Source organism: Schistocerca americana, chromosome 4 (genome assembly GCF_021461395.2).
Source record: "Schistocerca americana isolate TAMUIC-IGC-003095 chromosome 4, iqSchAmer2.1, whole genome shotgun sequence".
Taxonomy (NCBI): Eukaryota; Metazoa; Arthropoda; class Insecta; order Orthoptera; family Acrididae; genus Schistocerca; species Schistocerca americana.
This window is the reverse complement of record NC_060122.1, coordinates 665,513,661-665,521,012: the sequence shown is the minus strand read 5'-3', so window position 1 is coordinate 665,521,012 and position 7,352 is coordinate 665,513,661.

Sequence of the window (7,352 nt, the reverse complement as noted above, 5' to 3'; positions counted from 1 at the left end):
TGTCCAGGCGAACAATTTTCATTGATTTACGATCTAATCTCCGAAATGATCCCATGTCCACTGCCACTGTAATCGACGATGTCGTTAAACCAACATGGTGTAGGGAAGCAGCCTACTCACGCTGTAGTAAATTCACATCAGTTTCCATTGTGTGCCAGCCAGTCTGCTGTAACTAGCTCTGACGTCATAAATGTTGCGCAATACCTTAAAAATCAAGCAAATGAACTAAAACTTTTCTAGCATGTCAGAAATAATACTACATTAATGTGTGTTAAATATCAGTTCGATAACTTCAGCCATTTTCGAAATTTGGACGTTTTTCTGAAAAAATCATTGGCGCAACAGAAAAGAGCTAGAGACTTCAAAATTTATATTTAGATTCATCTTTCATAATGATTTAATAAAAACAGTACTTTGGATTTCACATATTAAGATTTTAGTGGAAATTCATGATTTTGTGGTTTCGTCTTAAAACTGAAGGAAGCAAGATAGATTAAGTAGGCTAATAAATAAGGCTAGGATGTTTAGATTTAAATAGGTTGGAGGTCCGTTATGATTATGAAGATGTGTAAAGTTTCTTTTGAATACCTATAAAATTATAGCGATAGCGGATCTCAAAAGGACCAGTTCAGAGCTCATCTACTGCGTACAGTGTAATTTAATTAATTCTCTCGCCCAGAATATTTAACTTAGCCACGTCAAAATTTTATTATCAATACTTACCTGCGTGCTGAATGCACGTTTAAATTAAGAGCTTCTTCGGCCATCAGCAAAAGAAGCTATAAATTACTATGTAACTTGAAGTGGTGCATTACTAGCCCAGTGGCTAGTCGGGAGAGCCGAAAAGATCAAGCGTTCCCTTAGCCGTCCGCACCGCGGCTTTATATATAAGAACGCTGCGCGAGGAAGGAAGGCCCCAGTTCTCTCCAGACGCTGAATGACACGCCATCTGTGTCGGGAGCCGCATCGCATCAGTGTCACTGCTACAAACAGCCTCGGGTGCCGTATTAAGTTACTAGAGATACGCGGAACCATGAAAACATTTTATGTGAAGTGTTAATTCTGGAATGATTTTCATTATCTAGCTTCAGTTTGCGTATTGTCGTATTTTCACGCGCCGTCGCGGGACAGACATTCTACCAAATATTTAGCGTGGCGTTTGATGAAATATTTTCATCAAATTATGGCGAGCATTCATTTCAACATTTAATTCGGACATTTATAGTTGCATCAGCGCATTAGACTCTGAACTGCTCTGTTAGTTAGGTTGTAGGGATACTTGTGTTTTTTATCAGTGAATTTCAGAATATACTCAACTATTTTGGAATACCGTTTTTTGATTAGAAATCCCGGACAATCTCCTAATTCCTCAGAACTATAAGCTGCAGCTATAATAACATTCTCAGATAGAGTGGGTACTAGGATCTCTAATTACTGGTTCCATGTTTAGTTAAATCACTTTCTGGGTGCTAAAAAGTAAATAGAGACCCAGTGTTGAGAACGGCGAAAGACAGCATTAACAACATTCTAAAAGCCAGAAACTGATTCAACATGCGAACGTTTATACAGTAATAGATTATTTTTTACAACTTATCCGCCGCCCCACATATGGTGCATCGGCCGGGACATCAACTAAGTGAAAGTGATTTTTAACTATTCGGATTCGCGAGTGAAATGCGACACGCAGCTGAGTAATAGAGCAGTGAAAGTGTTACGTGTGCATGTGGACGACGCAATTGGATTAACAACGCATCTGGATTGACGGAGCTGGCACTGAGTCTAGCGGTGCTGCCGGCATCGCGAGAAGCCAGTCTCGCCGCACCACAGTCGTCCGCTGGAGCAGCCGGCGCAGAGCCTGCAATTGCGGGCCACGCAAACACACAACAGCCGTCGGAGAGCCGTCTGCAGTTCAACGTGCCACGTCGCATCAGGAATCCTGGTACGCCGCGCCGGCAACGCCATACGTCGTGCAGAAGGAACTAAGTTAAGTGAAAAGGTGTTAAAAATTTTACTAACCTGCACTAAAAGACTGTCGGCGATGGTACCGCCAAAAGAAACTGAGTTTAAACTTAAATTAGAACCTATGTCTGTTGAGGGAACTGTAAATTCAGACAACGGTTCAAGTGTAAATATGCATGAAAGTAGTAATGTTAAGGTGAAACATGAAGTATTGTCTCCTGACAGTAGTGTGCGAAGGGGCAATGATTCAATAATAGAGACACCTGTAGTAAAGCAGAAAATAGAAATTGTAAATTTATTGGATGATAGTTTCTCTGATGAATTAAAAATGAAACAGTCATCAGAGATGGTAGAGTTTAAGAAGGAGAAGTTAGAAATGACTAATCAATCAGAAGTTTCATTTAGTTTTGATGATTCTGGTGTTGGAGCTAGTTTTTCGTCACCTGAGTGTGATAAAAAGCCAGCTAGTGAGCAACCCAAAGATGCTGGGGCTGTTGACTTAAATGTTATATTACAAGCAATAGCTGCCAGTAATGCAAAAATGACAGCTGATTTAAAATCTGATATAATTGAGGCAATGAACAATAAATTAGAATCCGATAATGCTGAATTAAAATCGGATATAATTGAGGTAAATAACAGGATTGTGGCCAGTCAAACTAATTTTAATAAACGATTGGAGGTAATGGACGATACCTTCAAGGCTGGTTGCAATACGTTGAAAGAGGATCTAGACAGTTTAAATTGTAAAATTGATTGCAATCATGAGGATATTAAGAAAAAGGTTGCTCAACAGTTTTCTGAAATGTATAAAACAGTTAAATCCGAAGTTGCTGAGGTTCGCAAAGACTTCCAAATGGAAGATGCGAAGCTGGAGCACAAGTTAACAGAAAAGATCGAGGCGGAATCTGAACTGTACTCAGATAGATTTAAAGACGTTAATATTAAAGTAAACATATGTCAAGCAGAAGTAGAAGCAATCAAAACTGATACTACTCTTATTGTACAAAGAGTAGATAATGTTGAAATGAAAGTAGAAAATATCAGTACTAACATTGCTAACATTGAAAGTAAAGTAGCTTCAGTAACTTCTGGTAATGGTAGTATACAACAAGTTGTAGCTGCAAACGCCGCTTTTATCGGGTGTAGGCAGTTCTTGCGGTTCGATCCAGATAAAAATATCCATCCGCTAGATTTCTGGAACGATTTTGAAGATGTGATTCCACCAACTTGGTCTGAACGGGAGAAAATCTCGTTTATTAGAAGTCATTTAGCAGGTGACGCCATGCGTTGGTCAGCTGATGTTATGTTGAAGTGTAAAACATTAGCAGAATTTAAAACAGCTTTTATTAATGAATATTGGTCTACTAATAAGCAAAATGAAGTGTTGAGAGAATTTTGGAGTGGAAAACGCTTCAATGCAGGCAAGGAATCAATTAAAGAGTTTGCTAGGTCATGGATTTCACGTTTATCACATTTGGACGAAAAGCTAAAACCTGAAATGATAATACTGGGTCTTGAAGCCAAACTGCCATGGTATTGGCAAACTAGAATTATATCTGCCCCTAGAGACAATCTGGATCGTTTCATTGAGTATTTGGAACGTGTAGAACGTGTTGCTGCCAATGAGGAGCAAGCACGTAATAACCGAAATGCCAATAACAATAATAGTAATTTTAGGAACGAGCAAAATGGCAATGTAAACATCAGAACAGTAGGTGTTCGCCATCCTAAGAGAGGTAGGAATTGGGGAAATAATTATCAGAACCAACAATGGCATCCAAGGGATAATAATTTTGTTCCAAACAGAAATATGCATGTAAACAACAGTACGGAAAGTAATGCTGTGCCAGTCAACTATAATGAAAATAAGGGAAACAGTAGTAGGCCGAGGCAGGAAAACTAGTTCCCGTCTATGAGGACACTGGCGCTCAACAGGCGGTTACTTTTCCTAAGCCAGTAGTTACGGGAATTGGTAAGACAGATCAGAATACTCAAACTGAACATGTGGATGAAGTGTCGGTAGCATCTAAGGATACAACAGAAATATTAGATCACTCACAGTATTTGATAGATACCGTGTTAGAGACGCTTTCTAAGTGGGAAGAGAAAGAGAAGGCGCAGCTGTGTAATGATAGGGAGGAGCTACAAAATACTGAACTGACAGGTGAAGAAGCAGAAGAAATTCATGCTTATATTTACGATGAAGATGATGTGCTCTTATCTAAAGTGCCTGTGCAGGATGTTGATAATGTACTAATAGATTTAGGACAGGAGATAAGTGAGAATGTAGAGGGTAGGCTGTTGAGGGTCGATGAACCCAGTAACTGTGACCAGTTGTCACTTGAGAAGGAAACAGACGATAATGGTAAAAGTGGTTTAGCTGTAACTAATGTTATGCCCGGTCTGGAGGCGCAGAATCGCTCAGACTATAGTAATTTGGGTCATGTTCAGCAAACTAAATGTAATGAAGTCGTGCGGTGTTTCGATTTAAAATTAATAGACCGACTGGAAAAGGCAGCTGAAAATGTAATTCAGGAAACCCCTACACACTGTGACCTAAATGTAATGAAGACAGATGTCGATCACTTTAGTTGGAGACAAATCCAAAAGGAACTATTAGATGAATTTGAGGAACGACCTGTACAACCTAGAATAAGCCACCCTATAATAGTAGTGAATATGTTGGGTATCAATGTACGTTGTCTCTTAGACAGTGGAAGTGAAGTGAGTGCAATATCTCAGTCCTTCTTTGACGCATTACCTGGTAAAGACAAGCTTACTGTAATGAGGGTATCAGGACTAAGAATAATTGGTGGTACTGGCAAGGTTTCAAAAACGATAAAGCAAGAAGCTTTACTGCCCTTTAACATTAATGGTAATTTAATTGATCATCCATGTTTAATTGTCAACAATCTCAGTATTGAGGTTTTAATTGGCATAGATTTCTTGTCAAAATATCAGAGTGTTGTTGACTTTGAAAGAAGCCAGTTAAAAATGGTCTTGCCAATAACCGGAGTAATTATAGTACCTTTTAGTGATAAACATGTAGTAACTGATCATGAAACTTGGGAGCTGCCTATACGAGTTCTGAAAAATAGGAGGTATTGGGACGAAGGTGTTAATCTTAGTAACAGTAAGCTGAACACAGAAGAAGAAGAAGAAGCAATTATTTTAGACAAAATAGAAGCTAAATTGCAGGAAATAGATAAGATTTCAGACAATCAAAAGGAAGAACTGAGACAGGTTCTAAAAAGGCATCATAAGGTATTTTCAGATCGACCTGGCATAGTCAAAGGTTATGAATGTCAATTAAAGGTGAAACCTGGCCAAGTGTTTTTCAGGAAGCCATACCAAATACATGTAGCTAGGAAGGAGGCAGTTCGAAAGGAAATACAGAGAATGCTAGAATGGGGTGTGATTGAAAAAGCGGTCAGTGAGTACAATAATCCTCTTGTTGTTGTACCAAAAAGAGACGGGAGTGTCAGATTGGTCTTGGACGCTCGTTGGTTGAATGAAATAGTGGTTAGGGAAAGTGATAGACCGCAGAACATGGACGAGTTATTGCAAAAGTTCCGGGGAGTAAAATTCTTAACTTCTATGGACATCACGTGTGGATATTGGAATTTGCCACTGGCGGAAAGTTCAAGGAAATACACAGCTTTCTTGTACGAAGGAGTTTGTTACCAATACCGTGTGGTACCTTTCGGACTTAATATCTCTGTTTGTGCCTTCGTACGTGTGATGTGCCATGTTTTAGGACCAGCTTTAAATAATAAAATTACAGTCTACGTAGATGATCTGTTAATAGCAAGTCCTACCTGGGAAGAACACATAGCTTTATTAGAGGAAGTGTTAGAGGCTATTGAGAAAGGTGGCATGAAACTAAAGATTGAAAAGACAGAGTGCGTTAAAGAGGAAATAGGTTTCTTGGGATATATGATAAGTGGTAAAGGTATTCTGCCTGACCCAGGTAAGCTAGCAGTCATTGAAAAATTTGAGGCTCCCAGAAACAAGAAGCAGTTGAGATCGATGTTCGGTCTTTTTGGCTTCTATAGGCGTTTTGTTAGTGATCAGGCTTTTAATGCTCCCTGTCTTCACCTCCTGCTGAAAAAGAATACCCCTTGGGTTTGGACAGCAGAATGTCAACAGGCGTTTGAGGTGCTTAAACAATCTTTAATTAATAGTCCAATTTTACATCATCCTGATTTTGAAAAACCATTCTGTATGTCTGTTGATGCTAGTGGCTATGGTATAGCTGTGGAGATATTCCAAGTAGAAATAGAGAACGAACAAGAAGTGCACAAGACTATAGCTTTCGCAAGTCGATCTTTACAGGCAGCAGAGAGAAATTATGGCATCTCAGAACTAGAAGCGTTGGCAATTGTATTTGGGGTACAGAAGTTTGAACAGTATCTATTAGGTCACAAGATAATTGTTTACAGTGACCATAAGGCGTTGACCTTTTTAAAGACCTGTAGGTTGAGGAATTCTCGTTTGGTAAGATGGTCATTGTATCTCCAGCAGTTTGACCTTGAGATTAAATATATTCAAGGGAAAGACAATCTGGTAGCTGATGGGTTATCTAGAAGTGCGGAGCTCTGTGATGACGCGGGAATTACAGCAACAGACCTAAATGAAGTTCGAATGTTCGCATTGCACGAAGTAAAGGAAGAAAGTGCATTAAAGAGAGTGATTAAGAACTTGAGACGTGAACAGAATGCAGATGACCAACTGAAATTAGTGAAGAGCTATTTAGGAAATGCGAACTATCCTAAGGTTTCGCAATACTATTGTTTGCATGAAGGTATTCTGTTTAGGAGGAAAAAGGTAGGTGTTTCTGAGTGGAAGCTGTGCTTTCCCTCACAACATGTAGACTTACTAATCGACTATGTACACCTGAGGTATGGGCACTACGGTGCAAAGAAGTGCATTGCAAAATTACAAGAGAAGGTTGTGTTTGACAACATGTGGCCAAGCGTCTAGCATCGTGTGTAGTGTGCCAGAAAGTCCGTGCTGCCAACACCAGAATACAAGGGGATATGCATCCAGTAGAGCCAACTGAAACCCTAGAATTACTGGCTTGTGATTTGTTTGGCCCTCTTCCTATTTCGAGAGGTGGTTGCACCCATGTTTTTGTTATTGTGGATGGATTCAGTAAATATGTTAAGCTATACTCAATTAAAAGAGCAAATGCAAAAGCATTGGTTGAAAAGTTGGAAAAAGATTTCTTCGTGAACGTTGGCGTTCCGAAGAATTTGCTGTCAGACAATGGACCTCAATTTACTTCTAATAGATTTAAGGAATGTCTAGATAAGGCCGGCGTGAAACATCTGAAAATATCTGCGTATTTCCCCCAAGGAAATATGAGTGAACGTATTATGAGGGAATTG